This window comes from Helianthus annuus, chromosome 2 (assembly GCF_002127325.2).
Source record: "Helianthus annuus cultivar XRQ/B chromosome 2, HanXRQr2.0-SUNRISE, whole genome shotgun sequence".
NCBI lineage: Eukaryota > Viridiplantae > Streptophyta > Magnoliopsida > Asterales > Asteraceae > Helianthus > Helianthus annuus.
This window is the reverse complement of record NC_035434.2, coordinates 49191470-49210480: the sequence shown is the minus strand read 5'-3', so window position 1 is coordinate 49210480 and position 19011 is coordinate 49191470. Positions and strand designations below refer to the sequence as shown.

At 33.5% G+C, this 19011-nt stretch overlaps 1 long non-coding RNA gene across 10 annotated transcripts; it reads left to right on the top strand.

The window, feature by feature from the left end:
• The first annotated feature begins 2924 nt into the window (after positions 1–2924).
• On the top strand, positions 2925–5578 carry LOC118488814. Of its 10 annotated transcripts, none has more exons than XR_004885333.1 (5): positions 2925–3028; positions 3113–3492; positions 3733–4139; positions 4510–4566; positions 5398–5578. It is a non-coding gene; the product is annotated as an uncharacterized LOC118488814 (long non-coding RNA). The 10 variants fall into 10 exon arrangements; XR_004885334.1 differs by lacking the exon at positions 5398–5578 and having other exon boundaries at positions 3733–3788; positions 3885–3954; positions 4035–4675; XR_004885326.1 differs by having other exon boundaries at positions 3733–4566.
• The last annotated feature ends 13433 nt before the right edge of the window (positions 5579–19011 follow it).

The window sequence follows — 19011 nt, the reverse complement described above, 5'->3', positions numbered from 1 at the left end:
CAAACCGTAGCCAAAATGATGGTGTATACAATCTTCTTCCAAACTTTACCACCCGGGCTTTGCAAGATAATGTCGACGAACTCTTTAAAGCGATTGCACTCGACAAACGAAATCCGCATCCAAACTAAAATGTTCCACCAGATGCATCTTGCCCAAAGGCAATTCAAAAATATGTGGTCAGTGTCTTCCTCGTGTAACCCGCACCTCGCACACAAAGTATCGGCTATTGGAACACCACGTTTACTAAGACCCATCTTAGACGCCACCTTACCCAAAAAAGCCCTCCACAGTAACATGTTAGCCTTCGGGATCGCCCATTTATTCCAACGGAACGGGTCAGAATCCCCATCTTCTCCCAGCGAGACCTCATGAATAACCGAGCGAATATACTTGACTGAAAAGGAGCCGCCCGGATCTCCTCTCCATTTCCAAACTCCGCCATCCGCCACCAAATAATCGTTGATGACTATCCCCATTTTATTCATCACTTTATCCGTCGAACCTATATCTTTCCACAAACCGGGAATATTTTTCTTCAAAGGGATAATGGACGATGATTGCACCCGAGGGTTGCCACCATGAATCGCCGCCACAACTTTTGCCCAGAGCTGATTCGGGTAAGCTTTCAGCCGCCACCACCACTTCAGCAACATAGCGATGTTAAAGCTATGAATGCTGCCGACTCCCATTCCACCTGCTTTCTTAGCTTTTAATAATAAGTTCCACCGAACCCACCTAATCTTATGCCCCGTACTCGTCTTGCCCCAAATGAATTCCCTCCTGATTTTTTCCAATTTATTGAGAACACATTTCGGAGCCGAAAACAGAGACAGAAAATAAGCCGGAAGGGAGCCAAGAACCGACTTGACTAAAGTCATCCTTCCAGCAAACGAAAGATGTCTCGCTTTCCATTTTGATAACTTTGCAGCGAATTTATCCAAAATCGGCTTCCAAAATCTAGCAATTTTCATGTTAGCTCCAATCGGGATGCCCAAATACGAAAACGGGACCGATCCGACCTCACATTTGACAATGCTTGCCATCCGGGCCACTTCACCTTCGTCTACACCTATACCAAAAATTTTACACTTTCGTCGATTCACTTTAAGACCCGTCACCAAATAGATCCATCTAAGTAAACGATTTAGAGTCATCACATTTTCCTCCGACCATAACCCCAAAAAAACCACATCGTCGGCGTAGCAAAGGTGCGAGATATAAGGACCATCATTAGGGAGTTGACATCCTTGATAATACCCGAGATTAACCGCCCTATTGATGAATAGGGAAATCACTTCGGTCGCCAAAATGAACAGAAATGGCGATAGCGGATCTCCTTGTCTTAACCCTCGCTTATACTTAAATTCCTTTGTAGGCGAACCATTGACAAGCACCGAACCCATTCCAGAAACAAGACAACCTTTGATCCATAAAATCCATTTGGAAGGGAAATTCATTTTTTCCATTAACTTTAGAAGAAATTTCCAATTAATGGAATCATACGCCTTTTCAAAATCCACTTTAAACACAAGCATCTTGATCTTCATTTTCTTTGCCCATGCCACGGTTTCGCCAACGATCAGCGGGCTATCTAAAATGTTTCGGCCACCAACAAAAGCCGACTGAACTGAAGACGAAATATCATTTATAACTGCTTTCAGCCTGTGAGCCAAGACCTTTGCGATTATTTTGTATACTGAGCCTACTAAAGAGATCGGGCGGAAGTCCGAAATATCTTGAGGATCCTTCCGTTTCGGAATAAGGGCCACAAAAGAAGAGTTGCAACCGTTGCTAATTAATCCATCCTCATAAAATTCATGAAACATGCAAAAAATGTTATTGTACAAACATGCGATTTCCAAAAAAATCATTTCACATGCGATATCTTGGAAAAGAGAATCTTATTGTAACATGCGAATTTTAATTTCCAACAATCATTTGTAACATGCGATTTATTGGAAAACGCATTTTATTGAAACATACGAAGTTTTATTCTTTTTAAACATAACGTGCGAAATTGATATCGCGTACACTTCGTACGTTAATGTATTTTGTAGAATACACTTTTTTATATATATTTAAACATGTGTATTCTGGATTAAAAATATATAAAACGTATGTAGTTAAGTCATGTTTGATTTTTAATTTTTTTTGAATTGCAAATCAACTGAATTTTTAGTTTATTCCAAAGGGTCCAAGCATATGTTGTTTAAACCTTTCACCCCAAGTTTGAATCCCTCCTAGAGAATTTGCGCTTAGTAGGAATTGAATCTGAGACCTCTCAGGAGGAAATCACTTAGTGGAAAACTCACTGACCAACTGGGCTATACCATATTGGCATGTTTGGTTTTTAATGTTTCTTTTTATTTTATATATTTGTGATCGAAATAACAAACAAAATTAACTTAATAAGTCATTAAATAGTTGAATGTCGTTACATGTTTTACAATAACCTAAGCGCCTGTTTGGTTCGTTGAATTTTATGGAATTGCAATTGATTCAATTCAAAATCGTGTTTTGTTGGACATTGGAATGGAAAAAATTCTACCAAATTCCCTTAGTTGATGGAATTTAAGAACCCTTCATCTTACCCGAGCAAAGTTTTCATTTCAGTTTCAATGGAATGTTTGACAAATCAGAATAATCTATATCTATATATATTAATAAATAAGATGATTTAGGCCATGTGGCATGTGATGGTGGAGCAATTTTGCTTATGTGGCATCCTATGGTGGAGTAGAGGGTGATTTTGGGAGAGAATCCATCTCAATTCTCTTACACAAACCAAAATTCTCAAAACACAAACCAAAAAACAAGTGGGACGCGGGATCCGAAAACAACTGGGTCAGACTTTTGAATTATCCACCTCCTAAAATGGATCTTATATATTATTTTACAAAACCCTAGACACATCCTTCATCTGCATTCTTTCTCATCTCCATTAACATTCCACATCAGGTTTGCAAAACCCTAGACACAACCTTCACTTGCATTCCTGATTCAAGCCATTCGAATTATTCAGCATCAGGTATGTTCAATCTTCCTAATACCAAATCTTCTTTCAATTCGATTCATTCTTTCTAATAGTTGTCTACTGCGTTTCTTGGTTTAGATTTGGCGGCCACGATGATTGGAACTGATGGTGGTTGGAGAAACGACGATGTGAGTAGTGGTCAGGGAGACGAAAGGGATTCATCATAGGTATGTTACAAAACCTTATGATTCAGACTATAATTAATCTGGCTCCATCATTCTTCGTCTTCTCAACCGTCTAATATGAAGGTCAGTTTCCATCGATTTTAGGTTTTTTAGATTTGAGGTTTTCTTTGCATTTTGATTTATTAAGGTTTTTTATACATCAGTTAAATCGTTGATACTCTATCCTATTAAGGAATTGATTTTAGGGTTTTTACGCTAAAATCATCATCGGCGACCGTCGCCGTGCTAATATCTTCCGATTAACATCTGACCAAAGCGTGTATGTATTTGTCGGTACGTATTCCTTTGAGCTACGAATTGATTTGATTCTTTAGAATGCTCTTAATTTTTTTGTTTTTACGATTAGGTTTGCTGGTGTTATTCGTCATTAGTTGCTGCTCAATTGATGCTCTTAATATTGTTATGGTTTTTGAAAGCATCTGATAGATTGGATTGAAGATATACACTGAATATTTTGTGATTAATTTTGTATAGGCATTTGATAGGTTTCTTCATATTTTTTGTGATTGGCAGTTTGGAGCTTGATGAACAAGATAAGCCAAAATCAGCGGTCTCGAGCTGTTTCTCAGGTTCATCATCGTGATTAATTTTTATCCTTTTATCACAATCATTTAGATATTAATTTTACTTAACCCATATCGTTTAACAATTGGGAGTCGTTTCAGTTCAAGAGCCCTAATCTCTTGGATCACTATCGGAAGCCTAAGAGCAACCGGGTTGTTGTACTCTTGATCTGTAATGTTCTAACCCTAAAATTCTTTCATGATTCATATTCTTATGTTTTATCTATTTTGTTTTTCATCATGAATTGAAAGAGGGCGGAAACAAGATCAAGAACATGTATGTGAAGTGATCAAGATTTTGTTGGGTTATTGGAATATATGGAGATTGATTGGCAGCTCTGTTTCTTAAGTTTTTAGGTTAGCTCTTCGGTCACTTTGGTATAATCTTGCTTCTTTTTTTGTTTTATTTATTAACAATTTGTGATTTAGGATTTTAGCCATAATCATCATGTTGTTTCTTATTTCATACAGAATATTACTATTTGGAATTATCGTAGTTATGTAATTAATATCAATATTTCGCCATGCCACACTTGATCCACTGAGCTTGATGATGAATCTGATGCAGATTTCGGACTTCTGTTCTCTAACAACGGATTTTAGAACTGACTTACATGCCTCTTTATTTTAATTTGTGTATTATTTAATAGGAGCAATTCATTCATTACATTTACCACAATTGTGCTAATGAGACATCTGAAGATCATAATTGTGGTGAACGAAATAGGGAAAGAGAAAGATCTGGTTACATGCAATGGGATTTCGATGACCATACAAGTAAGAGGTAGGTGGTATTGTTAATAGTTATGACACGGATATGATTTAAAACATATTTATTATTTTTGGATTTTTACCAACAAAAAAAGTTTGTTTGACTTTTGAGAGTCAAAGTAGCTATGTTTGGCTTCTATGTTGTCAAGAATATAATTTACTTTCTTTACATGAGATTGATAATTAATTGAACTGTTTATAACATATTTGAATTGAAGCATCGTGTTAATGATACTTATTTAATGGTTTAATTATAGCTCAAAGCTATGTAGTGCAGAATATATCTTGAGAAACATCTTATTTGACTTTAGGTAATCAAAGTAATTACACTTTACTTCAAATTATGAAGTAATGGTTACTTGGTGTAGACAATATTGATAACGAGATTAAAATATATAAAACATATTTCTTGGTTTGGCATTTCACCACCAAAGATATGTAAATTTATATCCCAAAATTTTCATCACGGACTTTTACGAGTCAACCATCTTTGGCTCTTAATAGATAACTATAATACATACCTAAATTGTTAATAATTGAATTCATTTTATGTATATTTAATATTTGTTGCTTTAATATTTGTTGATATATAATTAGCAGGTTCTCAGTTGGTGTCAAGTTAGACGACCTTGTTAGAAATTTGGTGAATGGATATTTAATATATTTATAATTTAATAAAATTATAAATATTAATTAGAATCTTCATGTGGTAAATAAAAAAGAAACTCTTGAGTAAAGCTTCTTAATGACATTTAATTAGTTTTATTAGAGTTTTTAAGTCTCTAATTAAGTGACTAATTAAGTGAAACCTTTCACTAATCCTTAAGTCTTGTACAAATAGTAGGCTATGGGCTTTTTTTGTGAAAACAAGAATATGGTATTGCTTCATACATGAAGAATACTAGAAGGAGGATGAACACTTGAAGACCAACTAGAGAGATGAGTACTCTCTACTTGTTTTCCACCACATGAGTTCAAACGCTACAATTACCGGATGTAACCTTGGGCCCGTGAGCCATCTCCGGCAGTACAGACTGCTTCGGCTATTGTACCCTGGGAGACAGACGCATTGTCTTTAGTAGAGACGCGAAATCTGTTTTAAGGGAAGCATGTTGAACACGTGCCTCAACCAAAATCATCAACGCTTTAGTGTGCTCTTTGTTGCAGTCAAGGAGTATTTTTTCAAGACTCAAGATGATGAATACTCGAGTCTAGGATGTTATCAAGTGTGCGTGAAGAACCCACCAGAGAGAGATACGGCTTGAATCAAGAATTGTATATATAATTATATTTTATATTCTTTTTATTTAGTTATTGCAACCGGTATTGTACTATGATATTTCCTACGAATAACGAGAGTCTCGTTATTATATATTTTGTAATTATATTATACAAAAGGTGAACCTAATTCCTACAAACTTAAAACAGATTTCGTGAGATTGTTGGTACAATCTTAAAAACCTTATTTATAAGGATTTTGGGTTTACGAAAGGATTTAGAATAGAATAAAAAAATATATTTTTAAAGGTTATGATCTTATAAATATTCTTTTTTGGGAAATATGTATGTAGTACAACTTGTTGTGTTTGGATTTTTTTTTTCGATTGAGATACAATCTTAAATCCTATACCATGGTACAAAACGAATAGTTTTGGTTCCAACGTTTGGTTTTGAAACAATTTTGGGAATCGTTTTTTTCTAACTTTTGTGTTAGATCGGGTTTATTAGTGTAAACCATACGTTTTTTTTGTAAACGTTAAATTCTCTAACATGTGTGTTAGACCGGAATTATTGGTGTAAACCATACGTTTTTGTAAACGTTAAATTCTCTTAAGTAGAGTTTTTTATGTCTTTAAATAAGAGTTTTATGTTACTTGATTAGAGTTTTATGTCTCTAACTAAGTCTCTATTTAAAGTAGACTCTCCATCCACCCATGGATTGATATGAACAAATAAGTCTTATAATGATTTTTGTAATCATTTGTCTTCTAACATGTGTGTTAGAAACGTTCATGAAACGCGTTAGTTTAGAAGCAATTTTTAATTGTTTAGTTTCTAACGTGTGTATTAGAATTGACTTATTTATTTGAACCATATATGTGCTTTTAGCAAATCGAATTAACATTTTGTGAAAATTTTAATATTTCTAACGTGCGCGTTAGAATTTCTTTCATTTTAACATGATTGTTAAAAATGGTTAAAATACAAATGCTTTGAAATGTTTGACGTAAACATTTTATACAAGTAACTTGTTGTAGCATTGATTTTAATGCTTTGTATGATTTAGAAATAAAAGGTCATACATTGAAGTTGATGTTTGATTGGCTTCAACAATTAAATCATCAAAAAGTGAATGGTGTAGTTGTGTGGGATTTATCACCAACTTTAGTTTGTGATTTCTAAATCCATTTGAGTGAAATTTTAATTACTAATTAAACTCTTCATATGGTGATACTCTTGAGTAGAATTTTAATGATGACATTTGATGAGTTTTATTAGAGTTTAAATCTATAATTATTGGGACTCTTAACTCTTCTTATGGTGAAACTCTTGAATAGAGTTTTAATGATGTCATTTGATGAGTTTTATTAGAGTTTAAGTCTATAATTATTGAGACTCTTAACTCTTCATATGGTGAAACTCTTGAGTAGAGTTTTAATGATGACATTTGATGAGTTTTATTAGAGTTTAAGTCTATAATTATTGAGACTCTTAACTCTTCATATGGTGAAACTCTTGAGTAGAGTTTTAATGATGACATTTGATAAGTTTTATTAGAGTTTAAGTATATAATTATTAAGACTCTTAACTCTTCATATGGTGAAACTCTTGAGTAGAGTTTTATTGATGGCATTTGATGAGTTTTAATGATGACATTATTGCTTTAACTTGGTCATGTTTTGTATATATAAAATGACTTCAATTTTCTAACACGTGTGTTAAAAAATGTGTATCACGAATACGAGGTTAGAGATTGTTCATAATGAACAGAAATATTTTATGTAAATATTTAATTGCCTTTGTGTGCATTAAAAATGATGAGAAATGGTTTATTTTATAAACTATATATTTTGAAAACGTTTTATGTAAACGTTCGATTCTATAATACGCTTGTTATAACATTTTTTTCGAACATGCGTGTTAGAAAATGTTTAGTACATGTGTAGTAAGACTAAACAATAAAAAACCATTTGATATTTTGGGTTTGATCTATGTTTTCATAACCCGAATTGATATTATTAATATTATATATTGAAAAAACTAAGAAACCGTTTTGAATTATTTTTAAAACAAAGTTTTGCATAACATTAATAATTCAAATGGTTTGCTACTCTTACTAGAAGTATCATATGGTGAACAAAGTAACAGCCTGGTGGATGTTATTTGGTGAAAAACAACTTGGTGTTGTTGTGAACAAATTTAATTGTTCAAGTTTACTACTTAAATGTAGTATTTGTAACAACTTGGTGTTGTTTTGAGCATAATTGTCCAAGTTTAAAGTTCAAGATGAAATGGGGAACTTGTACTTACAAGTGCATGGAGTCTTATTAAGGGAGTACCTCAAGACATGCCATGGGACAATATTGTTGAGAAGATTTCGGTCAGATTATAAAGTGTTGAAGATAAAAGCACTTTGCTATTTGATGTCTACATCTTGTCTATGCTTCCGTTTAAATTTCAAAAGTGATTGGCACTTATGATTTAGTTCCCAATGTATTTTATTGTTTTGTGTTCAATATCTTCGGATAACACATTCAATTTTTTACAAAGAAATAAATCACTAATGGTTGTGACGTATAAATTATTTTTGTGGAAAATAATTATAACGTCGGTTATACATTGTTTAAAAGAATATGATTTTAAACGGATAGTACATGAAAATACTTGGACATGAACAACTTGAGAGTTGTTACATTGACTAAAAGTCAAAGATGAAACATCAAATGTATAACCACATCATGAATGAGTAATGAAAGAACGTAGTGAGTGTATTGAGATGAAATACACTAACGACATTCATGTCGCATACTTCATTAGATGTCATTGAAAAATTCACAAGTGTGAATTCTAACATTTGAAAGTAAAAGTACTATATGTTATTGTATACCTTTAATAAATCTTGCGAGATTTATAAGTAGATGTGTCTACCACTTGATTATTGTTAGATCTATATGGAGATTTTACCTTCATTTGGGAGAGCATCCTAAATATACATATCTCCTAATAAATAACAATAGATGTGTGCAAATCACTTATGGCAAAGCCATGTTGTTGAGTGTCGATCTAGTTGACTATATCTCACACATAATAGTGATTGTAGACAAGAAACATTCATCTTGTTGGTGATGAATGTGTTCACCAAGTGACTTGGATTAAGACTTATGTTTAAGTACTTATGAGCCAATGGTAGATTGTTGGAGATCAAAGGTAATCAAGTTATGTTCCTTAAATGAATGATGAAATTTAGCTATGTGCTATATACAATAATTTGCGAGACCTTCCTAAATATTGATGTTTTAGGATTATGAATAAGTCTCATTATGTTGTCTTAACAAGGGACGAATGTTGCAAAGTGATATTATGATATCCTTAGGGCTGTGAAGAATCAGAATGATGCATCTTCTATTCACATGCTAAAGTATTGTAGTCTAAAGCATGCTAGACTAGTACTTGGTTAATTATGGGTCATGACGGAAACTAATTAACTCTAAACATTCAAACGTGTATGAACACAAAAAGAATTTGTGTATAGACAAACTTGAGGGAAAATTTTCATTCATTATAAGGAAAAGACATGTAACTTTTTAAGAGTTTGTTCGAAAAGCTAATGAGGAGAACTCATTGTCTAAGCTTATTCTAGATGTTAAATTAGAATTATTCTAAGTTGGTGACAAACTTATGACAATGGCATGTGTTTCTTTGGTCAACTCGGAATGCAATATGAGTTGAATTCACACAATGAGGTTGATCTTGTTCAATCTTATGTGTATAAATGTCATCATAAGTGAAGCTACGGAAATGTTGATCAAATGGCAAGAAATGTGGGGGAGGATCCATTTAGAAACAACCCTATAAGGGTATGTAGAAATGGTTTTCATTACCCCATCTGGATGATATCCTATACACTTAAATGTGGGGGTGTCTTGCATTTGTGTCATAAAATTTTGGCAATAAGTATTTTCTAATCTAGTCTAACATTGCAAACAAACGACTATGTGGAGGACACAAAGGTCGCAGTGTATAATGGAGATGTGTTTGCCTTAAATGATAAGCGTATCTTACAAAGATATATATTATAACTAGATTCGGATGGCCACTGAGATTATAGTCTTAGAAGTTGACAATAGGCAAAATTAACTTACGAGTTAAGAACACATCATGACAACTGATCTCAAATACGCAAAGTTATTTGTTAATGTTATGGATCCAACAACCTGAGGGTTTATTAGAGATCAAGTTGTCGAATGAGACTGAAGCCCATTGAAAAAGGGTATATGAAGGACACCTAACTTAGTTGACTGGAGATCCCAAGATCTAAGTTCAATAGGACAACTAACTCATATGCCTAAAGGTGGTCACTGTGGGGGCATAAATGATATGCATAAACTAGTATATATGGTTATACATACCCCCAAAGTATAAAAGGGTGTTTAAATACGTCCTAGTCTATTCCTATGATATTCAGTGACAAAAAGTGAGGCTAAGCATAATATGTGGTAATTGATTTCGCTAAATCACGATAACCACAATGCTTTTAATGAACTAAGGAGAATCACCTATGTTAGAGAGAAATGGGGTCGCTTCGAATGGAATTTGGGGCACAATTCCTAGAGCTCTCGCAGAACCAGGAAAGTGTTCCACGACCATTATTGGACACGACTATGAGGAGATGACCCGGCTAGGGAGAGTCTTGTGTGAAGTGTATTGTCGTCTACATAAACGGCAAACGAGTTCAAAGACATCGAGATCTACTCAAAGCTAGTGGGCTAAGTGCATTTCATAAGCGAAGGTTCAAAGGGTCACACCTACCTATCGTATGCAAAACTCAACTGTCGAGGTTACATTGGAAATTTTAAGAGTTTTGAACGATCTCCATTCATGTGGGGGATTGTTGAAAATTTGGTGAATGGATATTTAATATATTTATAATTTAATAAAATTATAAATATTAATTAGAATCTTCATGTGGTAAATAAAAAAGAAACTCTTGAGTAGAGCTTCTTAATGACATTTAATTAGTTTTATTAGAGTTTTTATTTCTCTAATTAAGTGAAACCTTTTACTAATCCTTAAGTCTTGTACAAATAGTAGGCTATGTGCTTTTTTGTGACAACAAGAATATGGTATTGCTTCATACATGAAGAATACTAGAAGGAGGATGAACACTTGAAGACCAACTAGAGAGATGAGTACTCTCTACTTGTTTTCCACCACATGAGTTCAAACACTACAATTACCGGATGTAACCTTGGGCCCGTGAGCCATCTCCGGCAGTACAAACTGCTTCGGCTGTTGTACCTTGGGAGACAGACGCGTTGTCTTTAGTAGAGGCGCAAAATCTGTTTTAAGGGAAGCGTGTTGAACACGTGCCTCAACCAAAATCATTAACGTTTTAGTGTGCTCTTTATTACAGTCAAGGAGTATTTTTTCAAGACTCAAGATGATGAATACTCGAGTCTAGGATGTTATCAAGTGCGCGTGAAGGACCCACTAGAGATGCGGCTTGAATCAAGATTGGTATATATAATTATATTTTATATTCTTTTTATTTAGTTATTGCAACCGGTATTGTACTATGATATTTCCTACGAATAACGAGAGTCTCGTTATTATATATTTTGTAATTATATTTTACAAAAGGTGAACCTAATTCCTACAGACCTTTTGAAACTCACACCAACAACATAACTTTAATGCATTCCCTCTGCAAGGTACCGGTTCAAGTGGCTTATGAAATTTGTTGACTATAAAAAGGTAGTTTGACAATAGATAGGCTAATGTTGGTGTATTGATGTAACATGTTACACACAATTCAATTCTGTCCATGCCATCTTTATATTTACACTTTGTTTGTGCATTAGCATACATATTGGCTGACTTGTGGTTTAGTGAGGAAGATGGTGACTAATATTTCTCTCAAATTAATTAATTATTTTTTTTGGGGGGGAGGGTATTAATGAAGATGATGATAACAAGGATGGCGCATAAGTACTTATGGTAGAGCTTGAATAATAAGAGAGGCGAGAGCCGGTGAGAAGTGGCGCCAAGTGAGTTTTGTTTAAATATTAGCATTTTTTACCTTAAAGGACCGGGTGAAAAATTGATCTATTTTTGAATGAAATATTGCTCGATTGGAATGAAATTGCACAAGAACATGATAAGGAGAATTTTGGGACTATTTGAATTTAAAAAACAATAATCGTATATGAAGATTATAACTTTTTGTAAATTCCTTACTCGCAAGGTAAGTTCATGTGGGTTTTTCATACCCGAGACGCATGATTATAATATATGTTTAATTTTTAGATGATTGTTAGTAATATTTTTCGCTCTTTTCATTATAATTAATGATTACCTTTACATACACAAATTTTTGGGTCCATTTGGTTAAGAGGTGTCAAGTTGACTGGTGAAACTGGGACCCTTAGGTATATTGCAACACATGGGAAAGCTTATATCTTCATTAAATTGTAAGTTTCCAATGCATTTTGTGTTAATATGTTGGAAATTTTGAATAATGTGAACGGAAATTAATTTAGTGATAATTAATGGACTCTTCATGGTGAGTAACTCTTTGGTGACTAACTCTTGAGTAGAGTTGTTATGTCACTTGATTAGCTTTTATTAGAGTTTTTATGTCTCTAATTAATCACTAATTAAGTGAAACTTTATTAGAGTTTTATATCTCTAATAAATCACCAACTAATTGTAACTCTTCACTACCTACATCTATTGTAAAAGTGGTAGGCTATGTGCCTTATTGGGGATGATGAGAAAACTACAAGGAAAAAAAAATATGCATGAAGAATTCTTGGAGAAGTGGTGAAGACTTGAAGACCCAGGGCCGGCTAAGGCCAGGTGCAGAATGGGCCTGTGCACAGGGCCCAAACTAGTATAAGGCCCAAAAAAAACTAGCTTGGAAGTCCATTTGATGAAACGATTTTTGAACAGCAAGCAATGAATCGGGGCCTGTTTAACCCAATTGAAATAGGCCCAGGTATAAAAATTCTGAACTAGTGGATTTTAAATAGTGTTTAACCCAATTGAAATAGGTATAAAAATTCTGAACTCTTGGATTTTAAATAGGCCTAGGCTATTAAAAAAACAGAGACAGACGCCTACCGAATCCGGAGATGCATGCATTCATGTACGCAGGACGTGCGGGCACGCACGAGTTCAACCAAATTCCAGTTTTTGCAACCAAAAAACGCTAGGAGAACTACATTGTTCGCTTCGTAAGTAGGTTCCATACCTCGATCATTTTTGTTACGCTATTTTTTTAATTTGTTTTATCTATTTCATGACAATTAACGTTGCATTACAGGTTTTTAGTTTTTATATATTATATAAAGATTTGCGAATTGGGCCCAAATTTTTTTCTCGCACAGGGCCAAATTTTGTTTTTCTAATTTCGGAGACGGCCCTGTGAAGACCCATGTGTTGGGTACTTAGAGAGATATGTTTTCTCTATTCAATTTCATCACCTTCATATCATTATTTTCCACAAGTTCTAACACTATAATTTTATCTGGTGTAACCTCGGGCGTGTGGCCATTTCCGGCAGTACATACTGCTTCGGCTGTTGTACCCTGGGAAACAGACGCGTCATCTTTAGTAGAGGCATGGAATCTGTTTTAAGGGAAGCGTGTTGAACACGTGGCTCAGCCACAACCGTCAACATCAGTTTGTTCATTTTTGCAGCCAAGAAGGATCGCACAAGGAGACGCGGTTCAAGTTCTCGTACCAGAAATTGTACAAGAAGATGCTTCTCAAGCTCTTGTCAAAGACAATGATTTGAATCGATTTATTTAAATATGTTGTATTTCATATTTAATTTTGTATGGATTTGTACACGGTACGGGTACTACAATTTCCCAAAAATTATGTAAAGAGAGTATCTTTACAATTTTATATTTATTTATGTAATTTTTATTATAAAATTGTGACCCATGTCCTACAAACTTAAAACAAATTTCGTGAGATTGTTGCTACAATCTTAAAACCTTATTTATAAGGATTTTGGGTTCACGATAAGATTTATAATAAAAAAAATATTTTTTAAGAGATTATGATCTTATAAATAATTTTTTTTGGGAAATATGTTAGTAGTACAACTTATTGTGTTTGGATTTATTGAGATTGAGATACAATCTTAAATCCTATACGGTGGTACAAAACGAATAGTTTTGGTGTAAACGTTTGGTTTTGAAATGATTTTGAAAATCGTTAATTTTTCTAACTTTGTGTTAGATGGGGTTTAATAGTGTAAACCATACATTTTTTTGTAAACGTTAATTTCTCTAACGTGTGTGTTAGACCGGCTTTCTTTATATAAGCAATACGTTTTTTTGTAAACGTTTCATGTTCTAACATGCATGTTAGAAATGATCATATTATTTATATAATATGGTATAAAAAATGAGTGTTAAAAATAAGTTTATTTTAAGCCTTATAATGATTTTTTGTAATCATTTATTTCTACACGAGCGTGTTAGAATTGGGTTATTTATACAAACTAATAAGTTTTATGACGGTTTTTGTAATCGTTTTATTTATGACGGTTTTTGTAATCGTTTATTTCTAACGAGCATGTTATAACTTATTTATTGATAAGCTTTATAACAATTTTTGTAATTGTTTACTTCTAACAAAAGTGTTAGAAACGGTTTATAAAACTGTTAATTTTGAAAATGATTTTTGTAATCATTTGTATTCTAACATGTGTGTTAGAAACATTCATGGAAAGTGTTAGTTTGGAAGCAATTTTTAATTGTTTATTTTCTAACGTGTGTATTGGAAATGACTTATTTATTTGAGCCATATATGTGTTTTTAGCAAGCCGGATTAACATTTTGTGGAAATGTTAATATTTCTAACGTGCGCGTTAGAATTTCTTTCATTTTAACAGGATTGTTAAAAATGGTTAAAATACAAATGCTTTGAAATGTTTTATGTAAACATTTTTTATATAAGTAATTTGTTTTAGCATTGATTTTAATGCTTTGTATTATTTAGAAATAAAAGGCCATACATTGAATTTGATGTTTGATTGGCTTCAATGAATTAAATCACCATAAAGTGATGGTGTGGTATTTATATGAATTTAATGAAATTAAAATCATTTACTGGACTCTTCATATGGAAGATAAACTCTTAAGTAGAGTTTTATGTCAATTTATTAGAGTTTATGTCTCTAATAAAAACTCTAGTTAAATTAAAGGGAGACTTTTCTCCAACCCATGTCTCATATATTTAAAGTAGGCTATGTGCCTAACTTGATGAGTTTGAAAAAGTACAAGAGTAAGAATACAAGAATTAAATCACCATAAAGTGATGGTGTAGTTGTGTGCGATTTATCACCAACTTTAATTTGTGATTTCTAAATCCATTTGAGTGAAATTTAAATTAATAATTAAACTCTTCATATGGTGAAACTCTTGAGTAGAGTTTTAATGATGACATTTGATGAGTTTTAATGATGACATGTAATGCCTTAATTTGGTCATGTTTTGACGCGTGTGTTAGAAAATGTGTATCACGAATACGAGGTTAAAGATTGTTAATAATGAACAGAAATGTTTTATGTAAACATTTAATTGCCTATGCGTGCATTAAAAATGAGGAGAAATGGTTTATTTTATAAACAATATCTTTGGAAAACGTTTTATGTAAACGTTCGATTCTATAATGTGCTTGTTATAACATTTTTTTTCTAACATGCGTGTTAGAAAATGGTATTTGGTGAAAAACAACTTGGTGTTGTTGTGAACAAATTTAATTGTTCAAGTTTACTACTTAAATGTAGTATTTGTAACAACTTGGTGTTGTTTTGAGCATAATTGTCCAAGTTTAAAGTTTCAAAATGAAATGGGGAACTTGTACTTAAAAGTGCATGGACTCTTATTGAGGGAGTACCTCAAGACATGCCAAGGGACGATATTGTTGAGAAGATTTTAGTCAGATTATAAAGTGTTGAAGATAAAAGCACTTTGCTATTTGATGTCTACATATTGTCTATGCTTCCGTTTAAATTTCAAAAGTGACTGCCACTTATGATTTAGTTTCCAATGTATTTTATTGTTTTGTGTTCAATATCTTCGGATAACACATGCAATTTTTTACAAAGAAATAAATCACTAATGGTTGTGACGTATAAATTATTTTGTGGAAAATAATTATAACGTTGGTTATACATTGTTTCAAAGAATATGGTTTTAAACGGATAGTACATGAAAATACTTGGACATAAACAACTTGAGAGTTGTTACATTGACTAAAAGTCAAAGAGGAAATATCAAATGTATAACCACATCATGAGTGAGTAATGAAAGAACATAGTGAGTGTATTTAGATGAAATACACTAACAACATTCATGTCGACATACTTCATTATAAGTCATTGGCAAATCCACAAGTGTGAATTCTAACATATGAAAGTAAAAGTACTAGATGTTATTGTATCCCTTTAATAAATCCTGCGAGATTTATAAGTGGATGCGTCTACCACTTGATTATTGTTAGATCTATATGGAGATTTTACCTTCATTTGGGAGAGCATCCTAAACATACATATCTCCTAATGAATAACAATAGATGTGTGCAAATCACTTATGGCAAAATTATGAATGCCAGGTTGTTGAGTGTCGCTCTAGTTGACTCTATCTCACACATAATAGTGATTGTAGACGAGAAACATTCATCTTGTGGATGATGAATGTGTTCACCAAGTGACTTGCATTAAGACTTATGTTTAAGTACTTATGAGTCAATGGTAGATTGTTGGATATCAAAGGTAAACAAATTATGTTCCTTAAATGAATAATGAAATTTAGCTATGTGCTATATACAATACTTTGTAAGGCCTTCCAAAATATTGATGTTTTAGGATTATGAATAAGTCTCATTATTTTGTCTTAACAAGGGATGAATGTTGTAAAGTGATATTATGATATCCTTAGGGCTGTGAAGAATCAGAATGATGCATCTTCTGTTCACATGCTAAAGTATTGTAGTCTAAAGCATGCTAGACTAGTACTTGGTTAATTATGAGTCTTGACGGAGACTAATTAACTCTAAACATTCAAATGTGTATGAACACAAAAAGAATTTGTATAGACAAAATTGAGGGAGAATTTTCATTCATTATAAAGAAAAGACATGTAACTTTTTAAGGGTTTTTTCGAAAAGCTAATGAGGAGAACTCATTGTCTAAGCTTATTCTGGATGCTAAATTAGAATTATTCTAAGTTGGTGACAAACTTATGACAATGGTATGTGTTGCTTTGGTCAGCTCGGAAACTTATGTAAGCTAATGCAATATGAGTTGAATTCACTAATACAATGAGGTTGATCTTGTTCAATCATATGTGTATAAATGTCGCCATAAGTGGTGTTACGGAAATGTTGATCAAATGGCAAGAAATGTGGGGGAGGATCCATTTAAGAAACAACCCTATAAGGGTATGTAGAAATGGTTCTCGTTAACCCATCTAGATGTTATTCAATAACACTTAAATGTGGGGGTGTCTTCCATTTATACCATAAAATTTTGGCAATAAGGATTTTGTAATCCAATATAACGTTGCAAACAAACGACTAAGTGGAGGACACAAATGTCGTACTGCATAATGGAGACGTGTTTGCCTTAAATGATAGATGTATCATTCTAAGACAAATATTATAACCAGATTCAGGTGGCCACTGAGTTTATAGTCTTAGAAGTTGACAATAGGCAATGTTAACGTTCGAGTTACAAACACATCATGACAATTGATCTCAACTGCAAAGTTATCTTCAGTGACATGTCAAAGACAAAGATAATGTTATGGATCCAACAACCTGAGGGTTTATTAGAGATCAAGTTGTGGAATGAGACTAAAGCCCATGGAAAAAGGGTGTGTGAAGGAAACCTACCTTAGTTGACTGGAAATCCCAAGATCTAAGTTCAATAGGACAACAAATTCATATGCCTAAGGGTGGTCACTGTGGGGGCATAGCTGATATGCATAAGCTAGTATAGATGGTCATATATACCCCCTAAACGATAAAAGGGTGCTTTAATACGTCCTAGTTCATTCCTATAAAAATTTCAGTGACAAATTGTGAGGCTAAGCATATTATATGGTAAATGATTTTGTGTAATCATAGTAACCACGATGCTTTTAATGATTTAATAGAATCACCTATGTTAGAGAGAAGTGGGGTCGCTTCGAATGGAATTGGGGGCACAATTCCTAGAGCTCTCGCAGAACCAGGAAAGTGTTCCACGACCATAATTGGACACGACTATGAGGGGATGACCCGGCTAAGGAGAGTATTGTGTGAAGTGTATTGTCGTCTACACAAATAGGGGTTTGTTCAAGGACATCGCGTCTACACACCGCTAGGAGACTAAGTATGCTTCACAAAGGAAGGTTCAAAGCTAATACCTACCTATCCTGCAATACTCAACTGTCGATGTTGCATTCCGATTTTTGTGTGTTTTGACCAATCTCCATTCATGTGGGGGATTGTTGGAAATTTTGAATAATGTGAATGGAAATTAATTTAGTGATAATTAATGGACTCTTCATGGTGAGTAACTCTTTGGTGACTAACTCTTGACTAGAGTTTTTATGTCACTTGATTAGCTTTTATTAGAGTTTTTATGTCTCTAATTAATCACTAATTAAGTGAAACTTTATTAGAGTTTTATATCTCTAATAAATCACCAACTAATTGTAACTCTTCACTACCTACATCTATTGTAAAAGTGGTAGGCTATGTGCCTTATTGGGGATGATGAGAAAACTACAAGGAAAAAAAATATGCATGAAGAATTCTTGGAGAAGTGGTGAAGACTTGAAGACCCATGTGTTGAGTACTTAGAGAGATATGTTTTCTCTATTCAATTTCATCACCTTCATATCATTATTTTCCACAAGTTTTAACACTCTAATTTTATCTGGTGTAACCTCGGGCGTGTGGCCATTTCCGGCAGTACATACTGCTTCGGCTGTTGTACCCTGGGAAACAGACGCGTCATCTTTAGTAGAGGCACGGAATCTGTTTTAAGGGAAGCGTGTTGAACACATGCCTCAGCCACAACCGTCAACATCAGTTTGTTCATTTTTGCAGCCAAGAAGGATCGCACAAGGAGACGCGGTTCAAGTTCTCGTACCAGAAATTGTACAAGAAGATGCTTCTCAAGCTCTTGTCAAAGACAACGATTTGAATCGATTTATTTAAATATGTTGTA